The sequence below is a fragment of the Leopardus geoffroyi genome, chromosome B1, assembly GCF_018350155.1.
Source record: "Leopardus geoffroyi isolate Oge1 chromosome B1, O.geoffroyi_Oge1_pat1.0, whole genome shotgun sequence".
Lineage (NCBI taxonomy): Eukaryota > Metazoa > Chordata > Mammalia > Carnivora > Felidae > Leopardus > Leopardus geoffroyi.
In genome coordinates this window covers 189,871,504-189,891,542 of record NC_059327.1, presented here as the reverse complement: position 1 = coordinate 189,891,542, position 20,039 = coordinate 189,871,504, and the positions used below count along the sequence as shown (strand labels likewise).

General features: G+C 37.4%; 1 long non-coding RNA gene across 2 annotated transcripts in view; it reads right to left on the bottom strand.

Annotated features, from left to right (window-relative positions):
- The window catches only part of LOC123596127, a 76,402-nt gene that overhangs the window by 53,347 nt on the left and 3,016 nt on the right, over positions 1-20,039 (bottom strand). Inside the window, exons 3-4 of one of the 2 annotated variants that reach the window (XR_006711547.1) lie at positions 19,623-19,886; positions 11,020-11,126 (exon numbers count right to left, since the gene is read on the bottom strand). This is a non-coding gene — a long non-coding RNA (uncharacterized LOC123596127). The remainder of the gene's footprint in view (positions 1-11,019; positions 11,127-19,622; positions 19,887-20,039) is intronic. The other variant, XR_006711548.1, reaches the window with a different exon arrangement.

Sequence of the window (20,039 nt, the reverse complement as noted above, 5' to 3'; positions counted from 1 at the left end):
TTTCACCCACACCCCAGAGGTAGTCAGTTGGCCCTAATCTAGAAAATACTCCCAGGGTGAGTCTTGGCATTTAATTAAAAGATATGGTTGCTTCAAGTGATTCAACTCTCTTTGTTTCCCAACAAGATCAGAGGTTTTGTTAACTAGCATAATGGATGTTAAAAAAGAGATTTTATTTATGAAATTAGTGGTATTCAAGTCATTTAAATGAGCTGGAAAATATTTTTAAGAAGCTAAAGAGAGGTCTGTGCCTCTAGGAATAGTCCTCTTGGCTTAAATCCAAGAACTAACCAGAAGATTCTGGGACAACTCCCTCCAAATAGATGGTTAGCTAAATCCTGCTGCTAGAACATTAGCACTTTTGCCTCCAGTGAACATTTTATGCAAGCTGTTGTAGGGTTCCCCAAAAAGACAGACAGCCAGACTTGTTTACAATTACGGAACAGGTTGGATGTCTGTTTTTTGAGTCAGATTGCTAATACAGTAGTGCCCTCTCCTCCGCGGTTTTGCTTTCTGCGGTTTCAGTTACCGTCAGTCAACTGCGATCCAGAAGCAGATGGTTCTCCTTCCCACATATATCAGAAGGTCGGTAGTAACCTAAGCTACCTCACAAAGCCTACATCATGCACTTCACTTCATCTCATCATGTGGGCACTTTATCATGTCACATCATCACAAGGAAAAGGACGAGGAAAGTACTATTAGATACTTTCAGAGAAAAAGAGACCAGATTCACAAAGCTTGTATCACAGTATATTGTGGTAATTGTTCCATTTATGATTAGTTGCTGTTGTTAATCTCTTACCGTTCCTAATTTATATATTCAACTTTATCATATAAATATATGTATGCGGAGAAAAAAAACATACTATACATGGGATTTGATACTATATGATTTCAGGCATCTATTGAGGGTCTTAAAACATATCCCCAAGGATAAGGGGGCATTACTATAAATCCCTATGTCTATGACAGCATTTGCTTCCTTTCTAACCTGAGACCAAGACTGAGTGAAAGACATCTGTAGTCCCTACAAAAACTTATCAAAAGTAACCTAGTATAACTGCAAAACATGCAACATTCTACTTCTATATTCCTAAGCACAGGAAGGAAACCTCTGTTCAGGTTGTTGAAGCCAGAAATTTAGACACTACTGTATGATTCCTTTTACCTAGCCCCATACATGATTTAGCACTGGGTCCTATGTATTGTGGATTTATTCATTTTTCTTTGGTCTTAAAAAACTCCCTTAGTTCAGGCTCCCACAATTCTCACATTGGTTAGGACAACTGTGTCCTACCTGGTGTCTTGGTGACAATCCTCCTTTACATTTTATAAACCATGTACAGAATGATCATTCTAAATTGAATTTTAATAATGGTGTTTTACATCTTAGTTTAACCTTCTCAGCTGCTTCCCAGGGTCCTCGGGATAATGTCCTAATGTACCGATGGGGTGATGGAGTTCTCAAGAAAGACCCTATGATGTTGCCATTGTGTTGCCTTTAGGAAAGCCACAAAGGCATGAAATAGTACAGCATTTCAGTAGAACTTTAAAATCTTCTCTGGTGTTCGAGGGCAAAGTGAAGGTATTGGAGCGATTCAAGATGAGAGACTGGTGGTTGCCACAGCATGAAAAGCCTTTCATAGATCAGCTGATGCTTGGACTGAAGTGTCTTTAGGTGTGTTTGTTTGGTATTTTTAATTAAGAATTTTCAACATCCACTCTATGAAGACAGCATAAAATTAAACAAAAGTTTTATAGGTTTTCAACAAATGTTACAAGTCTCCCTTTTTCTTCTTTTGTTATTGAACTGTAATTGACATTCAAGATTATATTAGTTTTAAATGTACAATGTAATGATTCGGTAATTGTATATATGGTGGCACGATCACCACGGTAAGTCTGGTTAGCATCCATCACCATACATGGTTATAATTTTTTTTCTCATGATGATAACTGATTTCAAGATCCACTCTTCTGGCTACTTTTAAATATGCAATACAGTATTATTAACTATAGTCACTGTGCTGTACATTAATTACATCCCTATGGCTTATTATTTTATAACAGGAAGTTTGTACTTTTTGACTTCTTTACAATTTTCATTCTTAATTCAATCGTTGCACTTCTTGAAAAGACAGATTACAAATAAGTAATTGGGTTGTTGTTAGTGTCCATTCAATGACTTCCACCTATTAAATGATTTGCCTTTTACTATGGATGTTTTGGTGTAATGGTCTTAGTTCAAGAATGACCTTACAACTTTCTTATGACCTTAAATGAGAAGTCATTGTTCATTCTCATCCTCTTCTTGCTGTTAATAGTAAGTTTAGCTGTCAGAAACCCAGAAGAAGACCCTATGATTTTTACCATGTGATCTTCACTGACATATCAAAGTGTAATAGGAGACAAAATTTGAGAAGTTTCCCTGGCTCATAATAAAAAAGGAAAAAGAAGAGGAGGGGGAGGAGCATAAGGAGGAGGATGAAGAAATAAGGCCATTTAGCATTTTAAATTGCTCTATTTATTTGGTTTTTAGCTTACTCTGAAGTTTCTCTGTGAAATCTTCATTTAGCAATTCCAAGGCCTACATAGCATTGTCATTGTGGCGGAACAGAGTAATGCCAAGACATTGCCAGATCTAATCCCCTATGTGTCGTGACATCAGGAGTGCTGTTGACCTACACGTGCACAAGTGCTTTTGTATGTAAGACAATTATTGATAATTTGTTATATAAAAATAGTTGTGAAAAGAATATGTATAGGAGAAAGTGGAGACAGTGCAGTAAGGTATGGCTTCCCTTATGTAAGCTTTCTCATATCATCACGGATAGAAAAGCAATACTTTCAGAATTTAGACAATTTGATATAAAAAAAACTATGACAAAGGCACCAGGGTGGCTCAGTCAGTTAAGTGTCTGACTCTTGGTTTCAGCTCAGGTCATGATCTCATGGTTTGTGAGTGCAAGCCCCATGTTGGGCTCTGTGCTGATGGCACGGAGCCTGCTTGGGATTCTCTCTCCTTCTCTCTTTGCCCCTACCCCATTTGTGCTTTCTGTCTCTGTCTCTCTCTCTCAAAATAAATAAATAAACTTAAAAAATTAAATGAAAAACAAAAACTAAGACAAAATCATGGTACAGGTGAGAATTGGGTCTGGGTTCAGATAATTGAGTACACAGATGTTTGAAGCAAAATTATAAAAATAGAGAAAATCAATCAGGTTGCAGAAATGCACTTTTATTGTGACTTGCTTATAAATTAAAAGCCTGCTCATCTTTCTGGTGTAGTGTAAACTGAAATGACATTCTTCTACAACTTGTAGATAAGTAAACCTAAAATGCGTTAATTTATTCATTCACCATGTGTTGTCCAAGTGGTAGCTGTGTTTGTTCTCTCTGTAAATCTAAGTCTCCTTTTGTCTTTGTTAGTAATTCTTTTTTTTTTTTTCTTTTCCACTTAAATTGTTCTACCTAATTATTGAATCCTACTGGCAACTCTGCTTTGAAGATGGCAGGCTCTGGCCCAAGGCCACAACACCGAGGAGACCAAGCCAGGATGTGAACTCAGAGCTCATGACTCCTGTGTGCTGCCCTTCCCTCCACACTCTGACAAGATTTCCACTCAGACTTTGGGAGATACAATTTTAAATCAGGTTTCAATTACCACCCCCCTCAAAAAGTTTAAATCTAATACTAGTACAGTAGACGATATTTACAACTATAATATTTTTCTTAATGTTTATTTGTTTATTTATTTTGAGAGAGAGAGAGAGCACGTGTGTGGGGGAGGAGCTGAGAGAGAGGGAGAGACAGAATCCCAAGCAGGCTCCGCACCATCAGTGCAGAGCCTAAACGGGGCTCTATCTTAGGAACCGTGAGATCATGACCTGAGTCAAAATCAGGAGTCAGACGCTTAACCGACTGAGCTACCGAGGCACCCCAATATTTACACATAAAATCTGAAAACAAGGTAGAAAGTAGTGGGTAACATGACATAGATAAGGACCAAATCCTACGAGTATCCTTAGATGAGACAGTATGGAATGGCTTTATGGATGGGGTGACATTGTAATGACACCATTGCAGAAAGATGGAAGAGACCTAAAGCCTAGGTAGGCAAGGGGTCCATCTATGATGTTAGAGAGGGTATCAAAGAGTATAGTGATTTTGTTTGTTTATTTGTTTGCATAAGTTTTGGTCCACCAAAAGTCCTTACTGTTTTTCATAAATCTCAATGTACTTATTAACTTCTTTTAAGATGTAACTAAAAATCATAATGATTTGGTGTTAAAAGGGGATATCTCATCACATGCTTAAATTAAAATATGGTTTGTGTTTGTTTGTTTGTTTGTTTGGACGGGTGCATATAAAACTATATCCCTGGGGATAGAACTGGGTGTCCAGAGGACTCTTGCTTTTTCTTTATACATTTCTCTTTTTGAATATCTGCTTATTAGTTTTCTTTTGATTCAGAATAATGGAATGCATAATGTATTGGACATCTTCTTTTTCCATCTGCAAATGCATCCACCAGCTTTTCCCACCTGCTCTGGTGCCCTGTCCATGCTGCTAATGGCTGTGCAGAATGTTGAGGGCTCCAAGTTCTCTGTTTCTAGTTGAGTTTGCTCAGTGGGAGGTACCAAGAGGAGATCAGACAGTGAGAGGACAGAGAGACTGAGATATTTATTCCCTGGCCTCCCTACTCTCTTCCCCTCCACATACCCAAGTGCCCTTTGTTGGTTCTGTCCTCCTACTAAAGACAACGGCTGCCAGGTGGCCCTCTACACAGAGACCCCCCACTTCCTCATCTCGATACTTCAGGGCTTAGGGGTAGCAGTGGCTCCCAAGGGTGCTAGGCTGGAGACCCACATTCTATTGCTGGTTTCTCTACACCCTGCTTACACCTTTGTAATTAGTCTCTTTACTAAAATCTCTGCAAATCACTTATCATGAGCATCATTTGTTTTTTGCCCTGGATGCTGACCAAAATAAAACCCAAAACAAAAACAAACAAGCAATAAACCAAAGCAATAAAGTATTCAGATAACTTAATTATATACATTGGTCTTTATGCAGTTTCAAAACAATGAAATATTTGAAAAAAAACATAAGTGAAGAAAACTTAGTTTAGTTAAGGACCATGCTATGGAAGGAAAGTAATAGTAAATATTTCATGAGTACAATCTTAAAGTTGAAGTGTCTCTCTCTCTCTCTCCTTACTCATGCTGTTGCTGGGTTTCTGGGCCTGAAGGCAAAGCAGGCATGAACGAGGTCTCTCTGATGCAAGTCTTTATGCAGCATTGTGGGAGCACGCTGCAGAGATTTACAGAATCTCAGAGAGAGAAGGGGCCGTGGGGACTACACAGTACAGCAAAAAATGCTGCAGTTTGTCATACAGCCCTAGATTTAATTTGTGTGGCAACTGTTTATTTATTTGTTTTTAAATGTTTATTTATTCTTGGGAGAGGGTGCTAGCAGGGAAGGGGCGAAGAGAGAGGGGGGCAGGGGATCCGAAGCAGGCTCCACGCTGACAGCAGAGAGCCTGACGTGGGGCTCAAACTCATGAACCAAACCCTGATATCGTGACCTGAGCTGAAGTCAGACGCTTAACCAACTGAGCCACTCAGACACCCCTTATTTATTTACGTTTCAATTTAAAAAATAATTTCCCTTTAACGCAAGGTGAGCCCTGCTGACAGATATTTTACTTATTTTTATTTTTCTACAGAACATTTTTTATTTATTTTTATTTTTTAAAGTTTATTTATTTATTTTGAAAGAGAGAGAGAGAGCATGAGCAGTGCACATCCCTACATGGGGCTCAATCCCACGAACCATGAGATCGTGACCTGAGCGGAAATCAAGAGTTGGACACTTAACCAACTGAGCCACCCTGCCCCCCCATAGAGGGTTTCCTTAATTGAAGTAGAGCTAACATACAGTATTATATTAGTTTTGGATGTACCATAGAATGATCCAACAATTGAATACATTGCCCAGTGTTCATCACGATACATATACTCTTAATCCCCTTTAATCTACTTCACCCATCCCCCTACCCACTGTCCCTAAGGCAACCACCAGTTTGTCTCTGTATGTAAGACCCTGTTATATTGCTTATGTCTTTTTTTCTTCATTTGTTCATTTGTTTTGTTTCTTAAATCCCACGAGTAAAATATATGGTGGTGTTTGTCTTTCTCTGTCCGCTTTATTTCACTTAGTATAATACTTTCTAAATTCATCCATGTTATTGCAGATGACAAGATCTCATTCTTTTATATGGCTTAGTAATATTCAATTATGTGTGTGTGTATGTGTGTATATACATATACACCACTTGTATGGGAATTTTTAATAAAGATAATAAGTTACTGTCTAAAAAGATTTATTTAATTGTAAGTACAGAGAACATGACTCTTTGAGACATAGCCCTCATGCATTACCTAGAATCTGAAATATACTATATATATGGTTATAGGCACAAGCAATAATTCTACTTTTCATAGTGAGTAAATCCAAATAATATAAGTAGTATAAGTATGAAAGAAATAAGTGAAGTTCTTTTTAAAAGGCAAAATAGAGAATTGCCCCTCTATTTCTCTTATTCCTACAAAAGATAAATATCCAAAAGTGTGAACAGATCACAAACCCACACCCATACCCACATACCAAAATGTTTAAGATTTTTAAAGTTATATAAAATCACTTGAAAAAAATTAGAACTTTTTGTTTTAAAAATATAATTTTATAACTTATGAAATATAAAAAAAAAATCCAGCATCATCTTGACATAGCTATTGTTAACATGTTGAATAATTTTTCAAAAAATATTTCCTACCTATGTACCCACCATACACACACACACACACACACACACACACACACACACAATTGGAAATACTATACTATTTATTTGGTAGCTGAATAGTAATTCAAAGCATAAATTTAGATACTACTGATTTAAACAATCTCCTATTAGTAAATATATATTGTTTCCCAAATTTTGCACTTGGAAATAATCCTATGATGAATATATTTAAACAAATATATTGTTCTTGTCCTATGATTACTTCCTCATAAACTCCTAGATGATAATTGCTATATTCAGTTATATGTTTATAGCATACATATTGCATATATATAAAATAGAAATATATAATGTATGTATATACATTATACATATTATATAATGTAATACATGATGATATGTACATAGTAAATATGTTCAGCAGAAATTTATCAGTTTATCCACAAAATAGTATACAAGAATGTTCATTTCTCCAAAACCTTATCAATACTAGGCATTATCGTTCATTTAAGTTTTGACAATCTGAGATTGATTTTAAAAATATTTACTGAGAACCTACTGGAGTGTAGTCTCTTTTCTAAGTTCAGAGAGTCAGCAATTATCATATAGGCAATCTCTGCCTTCAGTGAGCTTACATTCTAGTAGAAAAAAACAGATAAAAACTAACAAATAGAAAATACATGTTATAGTATGTTGGGTAACACACACAGTTTTTTAGAAGTTAGTTTTGCTATGAAGAAAAATGAAATAAGGAATAGACAGTAGGGAGTAAAGGGTTAGTGGTGGGACTTTCACTAAAAATGGTATCCCACACACTTCTTTACGTACATTCTTTTTATTACTTATTATGTCCATATGTTTGTTGAGTCTTTCCTCTCTTTTGAATTATCCTTTTATATTCACACCTATTTTTTGATTTGGATATTTTTTATTGAACACAGTGCCCAGCGTTCAAGAGTTCGAGAGTTATAGGATCTTTTCATGAGTTAAGTATGGCATATATAATGCATATATAATGTTATATTATGTATTTATTAATTATAAAATTATCGAATATAATTAACATTAACTAATTTTAAGCCAATACTGTATTATTTATATCAATGAGTATACTGTGCATATGATATATATTTCACTCCAATATTCATTGCATCATTCATCATTGGTCTTTAAACTTTATGGTATTTTATATACATGTATATATGTTACATATATATGTGGACTACTGCCCATTTGGAGGAGAATTTACATCATTAAAATATTCAGTCTCCCATATGGTGATATAATGTATCCAGGTATATATTTATACTTGTCTTTTCTTGCCTTATATAAGATTTCAGATGGTTTTGTTTGTATTCAAATAGACTCTAAAAATAAGTCAATTTTAGGTATTTGTTGCTATTTTCCCCCAATTTTGTCTCCTGTGGATTACTATTGGTATGTTGATGTGTCTTTAATTGTTTTAACTTAGAGACTCTTTGAAGACCTGATGAAATCTCTCAAAACTTGTCCCAGTAAAATGCCTACGCACAATTTTGCATGCTATTTCAGACTTGGAGATCTTTTGAAGTCTACTTATAGACTTTTTATTTGTCCATTAACCCTTAGTTTAGATAATCTGTATTATAAGAAAGCCACTAAACTTTGCATTTATTTTTAAGTCAATCATTTTTCTGAACTACCTAACATTTTATACTACTTCCTAAATGGACTTTCCAGTGTTTTCCTAATAGACAATGTATTACTTGAAAATAATAGTACAGGGGCGCCTGGGTGGCGCAGTCGGTTAAGCGTCCGACTTCAGCCAGGTCACGATCTCGCGGTCCATGAGTTAGAGCCCCGCGTGGGGCTCTGGGCTGATGGCTCAGAGCCTGGAGCCTGTTTCCGATTCTGTGTCTCCCTCTCTCTCTGCCCCTCCCCCATTCATGCTCTGTCTCTCTCTGTCCCAAAAATAAATAAACGTTGAAAAAAAAAAAAAAGAAAAGAAAATAATAGTATATGGGGCACCTGGGTGGCTCAGTCAGTTAAACGTCTGGCTTTGGCCCAAGTCATGATCTCACACAGCATGGGTTTGAGCCCCATGGGGTTCTCTACCATTAGCACAGAGCCCACTTCGGATCCTTTATCTCCCTCTTTCTCTCTGTCCCTCAGGCTCTCTCACTCTCTCCAGTCCAAATCTACGTCCAAAGGGAGGAGAAGACCAATGTCTCAGCTTGAAGATCATTAGCAGGAAGAACTTTTTCTTACTCAGCCTTTTAGTCTATTTAAGCCTTTAACTGATTGGATGAGGCCCACCCAAATGGTGTGGGGGGGGGGGGCAAGGGGCTTTTCTCAGTGTACCAATTCCAAATGCTTACCTCATCCAGAAACACCCTTACAGACACACCTAGAAACAACATTTAGCCAAATATCTGTGCACCATATGGTCTAGTCAAGTCAACATCTAATGCTAACAATTACTTTATCCAGTGTATTATTACAATAACATATTTCATCATTACATATTATTTTATCATTATATATTTGTTAATTATTTATTATTAATGTATTTTTATCATTATAGATTATTTATTATTTATGTAGTTTTTTCAAGATTTTTGAATCCATATATGTAAAGTGGATTGTCATGGCTTTTTTTTCAACTTTCTTGGTCAAATATTATTTTCATTATTATTATACTTTTCAGTAATGGACTGGTAATATGTTTCCTTTTTTAAAAAAACATCTTTAAAAGTATAGCAAATATTTGTTGTTGGAAATCTTGAAAAAAATTCATCCATAAAATAAATAAATGAAGGTAAGCTCTTTCTGAGGCATTAGCCTCATTTATTTACTATATCATTTATCAATTTTTTAACATTATCAATCCTTTTTATTTTATTATTTTTCCTAGCTTCTGATGTTATATACATCATCCACACTTTTTGCTGTTTGTTGTAAAAGCACTTAGCGTCTTTTCTTTTCTTACGAGTACATCTTTGACCACTTCTGTGAAGTCTTGATATGTAGCAGTAGTATTGTCATTTTGGTATAATTTAATATCTTTACACATGTAATATATACATGTACATTTGCATATATATATATAAATATATATGAAATTTTCATTTTCTCTTTGATTTAAAAAAGTTGATTTAGGAAAATCTTACTTTGTTTCCAGTTGGTTTTATTTGTAAGAGTGTGTTTATGCTTTATTAGTCTCCAATTTTTTGTATTTCAGGACAATGAATATGGAGCATGCAATTTATGATTTTGTAGATTTATTGTAAAGATATTCTAGGAGCTAAAATTCAATTTCTCTGTGCAAATGTTTAATGTACACACACACACACACACACATATCTATATATATTTTAGTAATGTGTGTTTTCTATGATAGTTGCAGTATACCAAGTCAAGTTTATGAATTATGAAATTCAGTTTTTCAGTTTATATTTTGCCTCCTTTTCTGTCAAAGACCAAGCTTCTTACTATAATTAAAGTTTTGTCTGAATTTGTTGTTGGTGGTAACTTGTTTTATAATCACAAACTATGTTGTCATTTGAACATTTACAGCTAGTATTTAGTCATTTTATATTTTATCTAAATTCAATTTTCTTTGATATGTAATAGTAGTCCTTTTTAAAAAAATTTTTGAATTTACGCAGTATTTGTCCACTCCCTTTAAAAATATTCACTTACTGGGGATCCTGGGTGGTTCAGTGGGTTAAGTGTCTGGCTCTTGATTTCAGCTCAGGTCATGATCTCAGGGTAGTGACATTGGGCCCATGTCAGGCTCCACAGTGGGCATGGAACATCTTTGGATTCTTCCTCCCTCTCTCTCTGCCCCTTCCCAGGTTGCGTGCATACTCAAAGTTGTGCACATGCATGATCTCTTTCTCTCAAAATAAATAAACAAACAAATAAATAAACATTTCATTGTTGTAGTGCACTTGTCATATGTCTAACATTTTTTTTTTAACCTAGCCAGACTCTTTAACTTTTGTAAAAGGAGTTTATAAATTCCACAAAGAAGCCAGAAGAGATGAAGGGTAAGAGACTCCTCATTTGAAAATGGGCACCAGGAATTTTTGGACCGCTGAGGTTTTCAAAACCATAAAGCAGTAAATTCTACACTTTGGCTTAAACAAATCTCAACTGTGTTTGTGAACTTAGAGTCAAATTTGTCTCACTTGCACTCCAGATTGTTCTGACTAATGAAGCCTTACTTCTATCACCTTATGCTAAATTTCTGGCTATTTCTGCTGCCCGGCTGTTCCATCTCTTCTGTGCAAATCCTTTTCGTAACTCCAATGTTTCTATTGCTTTATATTATCTGCAAAAGTATAAAAACTTTACTTGTTTTCATTCTGGTTGTGGATGCCTATATACTTAAAAATGTGAATCTCTATTTCTCTTCCAATGGAATGATTTGGTTTAGAATGAAATCACTGATCCTGGCTCATCAAATGAGCAGTGTGTGTGCTGTATTTCCCTCCTCCACATTCCATAATTTCCACATGTTGTAGAATAATCTTGACTTTTAGAACCAGATTATTAGTATTGGTGTAATTGTTATATTACACACTTAGCATCTGTATTGTATCCATTTTAACAATTGTTTGGTAATCAACTCCCAAGTTTTGCTGTGCCTCTGGCCACTTCTCCTACAACCTGTTTTGCCCATATTTGAGCTCGTTATTTACATTCATTTCTCAGACAGCTAGAATATTTTTCTAAATAATTTTTTTCAGGAAAGTTATTCGGTTCTTATTCTATGAATATTTACAATCACGTGAAATTTGTTTTCTAATTTGTATATCATACCGGTTAAGATCAAGTTTGACTACATCTAAGAGAAAAACAAGTAAACAATGGCTTTAAACACATTAAAATTTATTTCCATCTCATACAAAAGAAGTCTGGGCATAGGAATCCCAACCTGACCTGAAAGCTCCATGAATTTTGTTGGTGATTCAGATTTTATGCTCTGCCATCCTGGGAGCATCCATCATACATGTGACCCAAGATAGCTGCCCAGGAGCGCCTTAGGTCAGATCTCACGGTTCCTGAGTTCAGTTCATGAGTTCAAGCCCTGGTGGGGCTCTGTGCTGACAGCTCAGAGCCTGGAACTCGCTTTGGATCTGTATCTCCCTCTCTCTCTCTGCCTCTCCCCCACTTGTGCTCTCTTTCTCTCTCTCTTCCCAAAATAAATTAACATTAAAAAAAAAGAAATTAAAAATATGGCTGCCCAAGTGTCAGCCATCAGACCCATTTTTTTTAATGTATATTTATTTTGGGACACACACACACATACACACACAGAATGTGAGCAGGGGAGGGGAAGAGGAAGAGAATCCCAAGCAGGCTCCATGCTGTCAGACAGAGCTCAAGGTGGGACTCAATTCCACGAATGAGATTATGACCTGAGCCAAAATCAAGAGTCTATAGCTTAATGACTGAACCACTCAGGCACCCCAGATCCATTTTCTAAGCAGAAGAATGGAGGAAAAGAGAGAGAGGAGAAAATGGAAGTTTACACACTTCCAGTCACATTTCTTTGGTGGTCCAAAAAGAGAATAGCCACATAGACACACACAATTTCAAGGAAAATTAAGAAATGTGCCTGACTAAAATTGAAGACTAAAATGGAAATTTGAAGGTACAGACAAATTCTGGTCACAAAACTGAGCATTATCTTTAATGAATATATGAAATGTTGGGGTTGCAAACATTTTTTTTCTAAAATCTCTGTTGATACTGCTCAATTGTCTCCTTGCTTTTCTTAGAGAAGTAATTATCTAGATTTTTCCCTTTAAAGGTAACATCTTAACTTCCCCTTCTCCACAATGGATGCTTGCTGAAACTGTTATTTATCTCTTAAATTACAAATAAATAAATAAATAAATAAAACATATATGTACATATGTTTTTCTTTTATTCTTCATTAATTTACTTTGCTTCAAGTAGTTCCTTTAAATGCTATAATTATAGGGGCAGCTAGGTGGCTCAGTCAGTTGAGCTTCTGACTGTGGCTCAGGTCATGATCTCAGGGCTCTAAGTTCCAGTCCCGTGTTGGGCTCTGTACTGACAGTTCAGAGCCTAGAGCCTGCTTCGGGTTCTGTGTCTCTGTCACTCTCTGCCCCTTGTGCTCTGTCTCTCATTCTCTCAAAAATAAACATTAAAAAAATTCTCTTTAAAATTACAGTTATAGTCTTCCTTCCTCTAAAAAACAGTTTTTTCTATTATTTCTTTGATTTTTGCTTCTTTTCCATTTATCATCTGGTATGTATCTTATAAATATATTGGGTTTCTTAGAGCTCCACCCTCAGAGACTTATCTTTCCTCCTTTTTCATTTTTGTTTACTTCTGAGAGACTCTCTTTATTTTCTAAGCCACTAATTGAGATGGTCACTTACAAGACATCTCCTCATCTGTCTGAAATTTGTTTTAAAAATTTTAGAAATGGGGCGCCTGGGTGGCTCAGTCGGTTGAGCATCCGACTTTGGCCCAGATCATGATCTCATGGTCCGTGAGTTCGAGCCCCGCGTCGGGCTCTGTGCCGATAGCTCAGAGCCTGGAGCCTGCTTCAGATTCTGTGTCTCCCTCTCTCTCTGCCCCTTCCCAGGTCATGCTCACACTCTGTCTCTGTCAAAAATAAATAAATTTAAAAAACAAATTTAGAAATGATGATTTTCCTCAGAAACAAGGGTTCTTAATCTCAAATTGTTCCATGTTGGTACATACAACGTTCTCAGATTTTGTTGTGAATATAAGATGGGAGACCTTTTGGGGCTTTTTTTCCTGTTTGATGAAGTAAGTCCATATCACAGGATTGTATTTGTATGGATTTTTCAGCACTATTTTCTTTTGGACTACTGAGTCTTTTCACATACCTGGTGATCTTTTTTTTATGCATATTCTTAAACAGAAGATCTATGTTTGCCTAGAAATATGACTTGTGTTTATTTTCAGAGATTGTGTTTAAGTTTTCATCCCCTGTGAAAGAGGAAAAGAATGTTGGTATTTTCTGTGGTTTGACTGTGCTAGATTGGGGATCCAGATGGCCACAGGCCACAGGATGCATTTCTCCTTTTCTAGCAGGTCCTGTCCAGCCACTAAAGCAGGTGACTGATTTCTGGCCCACTCTAGCCTGTAAGTGGCCAAGAATTAGTTTTGAATTGCATTTTCGAATGGAAAAGGGAAATATATTATGCAGCTAAGCCTTTAGGTAAATTCCTTACTACTTCAACAGACAGTTGTTTCTGCATTTGTAGTACATCAAGAGAGGTCTGAAAAAAAATCTGCTGTGGCAAGTTACTTGAGTAGAAACAACTTGGACAAATAGTACTCATCTCCAGATTATCTAAGCAGCTAAATCTTCCCTCCAGTCATTATCATTCCAAGATTAGATTTTTATTTTTCACATTTTTCAGTGAGAAATACTACCCACCTACCGAAAACATGGACCTCTCCTTTGCCTCTATCTGCTTGGTATTTTCCAACAATTTCTCAAAGATTCTCAGTCTTTCATGGAAATCTCAGTTTCCAATGCATTGATAGATATATTCTTATTTTTAGACTCCTTGTGTAACTTCAATATTTGAAGAGTGAGAAGTAAATGCATGAGCACAAATAACCATATTGAAACCAAAATCTGAAAATGTGGTTTTGAGCCAAACCATTGTATAAAGGCCAATTTTCCAAACTACAAATATGGTTTAAATATTTCCACTGTTTACAGTATGTGCTTATGTGGAATTAAAAAAAATTATTTTGAAATGAATAAACTTGGGGCGCCTGGGTGGCGCAGTCGGTTAAGTGTCCGACTTCAGCCAGGTCACGATCTCGCGGTCCGTGAGTTCGAGCCCCGCGTCGGGCTCTGGGCTGATGGCTCAGAGCCTGGAGCCTGTTTCCGATTCTGTGTCTCCCTCTCTCTCTGCCCCTCCCCCGTTCATGCTCTGTCTCTCTCTGTCCCAAAAATAAATAAACGTTGAAAAAAAAAATTAAAAAAAAAAAAAAAAAGAAATGAATAAACTTGTTTTACTTTTTAATGTTGTAAGGTTTTTACATATACATGAGTATTATAAAGCTGAAAATATGCTAACTTTATCTAAAAGTACAATTTAAGGAGGTCTAAATTGACAAACAATACTATTTCAATAATTTGGGCTTTGCATAACAGAATTATGTGGTTGATATTTTCCACATAGTTTATCTAAGCTCTCAAGTAAATGAGACACTAAAAGTATCAAAGGTCTGACAAAACTAAGGCCTGAGGGGCAAATTTTCACCTTTAATTAAATGTTAATATTTACTTGACAGATTAAAAACTATTTTTATCTGGTTAACTGGATTAACCATCTCATGATATGTTTGTCTTTCTTTTTTTCTCAAGAGAAAAAAGATATATTGAGTCCATGCTCACAATTTTCTGTCACAGACCACTGTATTGTGTAATATGCTTTTATAGAGGTAAAATCAGCCTGGCTATCCCCTCGGTAATCAGTGGATGTACTGAAATTTTCCAAATAAGGCCACCAGAATACTACTACATGCAATCATTGGGCGGTTCCATCTGGTTCTAATTAGCAATAAATGATGAGACTCTTTACTCTGGAATTTTTGAAAGATTAAAAGTTATTTATTTTTTTTTTTAATGTTTATTTATTTTTGAGAGAGAGACAGAGCATGAGCAGGGGAGGAACAGAGAGAGAAGGAGACACAGAATCTGAAACAGGCTCCAGGCTCTGAGCTGTCAGCACAGAGCCCGACGCGGGGCTTGAACTCACAAACCATAAGATCGTGACCTGAGCGGAAGCCGGACGCTCAACGGACTGAGCCACCCAGGCGCCCCTGAAAGTTATTTTTTTTATAGAAGTTTCCTTGTGAAGAAATTACCCCATATTTTAAAAAATACCACATATGGGGCACCTGGGTGGCTCAGTTGGTTGAGTGTCCAACTTCGGCTCGGGTCATGATCTCATAGTTCATGAGTTCAAGCCTTGCGTCGGGCTCTGTGCTGACAGCTCAGGCCCTGGAGCCTGCATCGGATCCTGTGTCTCCCTCTATCTCTGCTTCTCCCCTGCTTACACTCTGTCTCTCTCTCAAAAATAAAGACTTAAAAAAATTTTTTTTTAAATAAAAAGAACCACATAAAGTTTGCTGAGTTGCTAACCTAAAGTGAAAATAAACACTAAAGGATGTGGTCCATAACTTAATTACCATGCCTTTCTCCCATTATTGATAATAGTAGTAGTGATGATGATGATAGAAGTTATTATGGTTCCCCTGTGTAGTGGAATTGTTTTCATCCAGCATCCATTCACCCTACATCCTTTAATAGCTCTGGATTTTTGTTTGAGCACAGTGCCTTACCCTGCTTTTGCATCCCTGCTCTATTCTTACTCCACTTCTTCGACCCAGATAGATGTACAAGTTGAGTGGCCAAAGTCGAGGACATAGAATCAATTGCCGGTCCTATGATTTTTGTAGAGATGGCTGTAGATAGAAGTTGGCCAAATTACAGATTATCTAAAGGTTTTGCAGGAGCTACTAGGCAGAGGGTGACCCTCTTTCCAATGAATCCAGGACACCTAGAGCCGCAGATGGATCTGGACACCAGGAGGAGGAAGCTTGCCTGACAATGGAAACAGACAGGAGGAAATAAAGCCAAGAGATGGAGAGAAAACAAGTTTGAGTGACATCACGCTTGAACTTAAACTCTGAACCAAGTCTTTCCTGGGCCCTTCCTACTCAACAACTTCTCATTGTGTTTTCACAGTCATCTCGTCATTCTTCCTGCCTTGCTCACTCCTCTGAAGCTCCTGATTTGTTTTGAAGAGGCCAAACTGACTCTCACAGAGACCATTGCATTTGCTGTTCCCTCTGCTTGAACTGCGCCCCACCCCCACTCCTCCCCCCCCAGACCCTCAGCTATTCTCATCACTACCCCCTTCACTCTCTTCAGGCCTCTGCTCAAATATCCAACTCCTCGGAGAAGTCCTATCGGTCACTCTTCTAAACATGTACTTTCTATCACTCTCTCTACCCTTCATCTGCCTGTTTGCTCACAGAAACCAACCACATCTGCCACTGTCTATGATGGCTGGTTCCTCTGTGTAACTTCTCTGCCTCTTCCACAAGTGTCTGAGCGTCACACGAGCGGTAGATTGGCCTGCTTCTTCACCGCTGTATCCCGGTATCAAGAACATGCCTATTGCATAGTGGGCCCCAGCAACTATTTGCTGAATGAAGGAATAAATGAATCAACAAGTCCCGTTGTTGTTACTTTGGCTTCACCCAGGAGTAAACTTCTTGTCACGGTCAAAGTGTTGTAACAATTAGAATATCATTATGCTAGTTATCATGATACAGACATGAATCCCTAAATGGTTAAGTAAAAAGTAAATGGAGTAAGAGATTTAAAAGTCATATTCTGCCTGACTCCAGGGCTATTAGAAGCTAGTCTCTACTGCTTTCAAAATTGCTAAGTTCAGCCAGGAGGGCTTAAAAAGTATTTCTCTCCTGATTATGTCCGTGTTTTCTTCTCTTAATGGATAATAATTTAACAAAAATTTCACGTTTTATATTCAGCGATGAAGACTAATAGCTAATAAACTCTTGGCAAACACAGCTTCTATTAGAAATATACTTTAGTTAACAGAATTATTGGACTATTATACTTTCAAAATTCATACTAAGTTACATGCAGTAGACATATGCTTACTATGAACACACATCCAGATTTTGCCTGAGACAGTCTTGATTTATTTTTTTTGTTGTCCTGTCATAACAATGAATATCTGCCCCTTTTCCTATCAACACATCATGTATATATACATATATATGTATGTATATATGTATATATATGTATATATGTACATATATGTATATATGTATATATGTATATATGTATATATGTATATACATATGTATATATATTCCATTTTGCCATATATATATGGAATATATATATTTGTTTTCCTCCCTGGAGTTAGTTCACTGTAACCTTCTGAACAACCTATTGCTGTTTTCCTGAGTGTCTGGAATTATCATGCTGTCTCATTCATACAACAGAAATATACTATGTTTCTGAAGCATGCTAGCAATTCCTACAGATAGAACATTCATAGTAGAATAGGCAAGTATGTAAATACATAATGGCAGTTCACATGAAAAGGACTATGAAGGAAGAGGAAGCGATATCTCAAACTTGTTCACTTTTTTCCATTTTTACAGCTGGCATTCTTTTCCTTAGCACCATCATCTTTCACTGGGACCATTGCCATAAATTCCTTAGTTCCCCACTTCCTCCCTTCTCCCCCTCCAATCTGTTAGCACACTGCACCAAGATGAGCATTTAAAACACAAACTGGATCTCATCCTCCAGTTGTGAAAATGAAATGAATGTCTAAGCCTAGGTGCTCTAGAAAACAGAACCTAGTACAAAAGCTGATGCATTAAGACTATACAGAGGAGTCTAATGCCAGGAAATCCAGAATGAAGGACAAGGGCAGTGAGGCAAGAGAGGAAAGAGCAGAAATGGCGGGGGGAGGGGGGGCGGGGCGGGGGGGTTTGTATCTGACTTCTGGTCAGTCCCAGGTATCATGTTGTGTGACTACTGAGTCTCATGGGACCATCTCCCAAGGGGCCCTGTGCACTATTATATTTTGGGATTGGTGGGTTAGGGAAGGGGGGAAGACTTTGTCTTCTGTCCCTTTCTATTGGTCCAAGTTTTGTTCCTCATCCTCAGCACTTCATCTCTCCCACATTTTTAGGTTGGGCAAGTATGGGAGCCTCATGGGTCTTGAAACAATCATCTCAGCAGCCACAGAGAGAGGAACCCTGGGGCTGGAGGGGAGAAATGGAATAACTAGGCATGAGGTAGGTGCAGTCAGTTTGCCCCAGAGAAATTGGTTTTACAAGGACCAGGCCTAGAGTGGAATGGTGGTCAAGAGCCTCAGAGACAATAAGGTTGAGAAGATTTAAAATGGTACAAAAGAGGTATCTGATAGGATAAGTTAACATTGAGTATCTACAAACTGAAAGTACCTGGTAAATGTTACTGGTCTATTATTTATAGTTATTATGGATGAAACATTTGAAACAAGTGAGTGATGATTATAAATACATTATAAATTCCACTTGGTAGACATATGGAGATTTCTTGTGCTTATTGGTTTTGACTGAGCATACACTTTGTGCAACATGGTGCCTGGGACCAGCAAACATAGTGGTGAACAATTAGGTGTGGCTTCTATATTCATGACAAGACAGAGCCAAACAGGAATCAAATACATTATGAATTAAATCATGCCTGTGGTGGGGGCTCTTGAGTAGCTTGTTTGGTTAAGCTCCATACTCTGGATTTCAGCTCAGGTCATGATCTCGCAGTCATGGGATTGAGCCTTGTGTTGGGCTCCATGCTGAGCATGGAACCTGCTTGGACTCTCTCCCTCTCTCTCTGCTCCTTCTTCTCTCAGTCACTAAATAAATAAATAAATAAACATTAAGAAAAATTTTAAATCATGCCTGTGATGGAGAAATACAGGGCCTTCTACGAGCCTATAACAGAAGGATATAACCCAGTTAGGGAGGAGGTGGTCAAGAAGGCCAGACAAGTGACAATTTAGTCAAGAGGTAGAAGCGTGAAAGAGCATCGTGGGCAGAAGTGGTGTCATGGGTGTGAAGGTTACTTGCGTGTGTCAACTTGGGTAGGCCATGGCACCCAGTTTTTGGCCAAACACTAGTCTAGATGTTACTGTCAAGGCATTTTTAGATCAGATTAACATTTAAATCAGTGAACTTTGAGTAAAGTAGATTAACTTACATAATGTGGATGGGCCTCATCCAGGCGGCTGAAGGTGTGAGAGAAAAGGCTAAGGTCTCTTGAGAAGAAATTCGTCCTCCAAAAGACTTTCACACTGGAAGATTCAATGTCAACTCTTCTGTGGGTCTCCAGCCTGCTGGTTGCCTTGCAGATTACAGACTTTCCAGATCCCACAATTATGTGAGCCAATTCTTTCAAAGTGCTCTCTCTCTCCTTGTTTGTACATACACACACTTCCTGTTGGTTCAGTTTCTCTGGAAAACTCTGGGTAATATAACAAAGCAAAGGCCCTGAGGCCACAAGAGAACATGGCTTCTTCAAGGCCCTGAGAAAAGACACTGTGGTAGAGTGAGGAGCAGGTGGTAGGAGTTGGGTGTGGAGAGGGAGGCAAGAGCCAGATATTCAGGACCATAATTC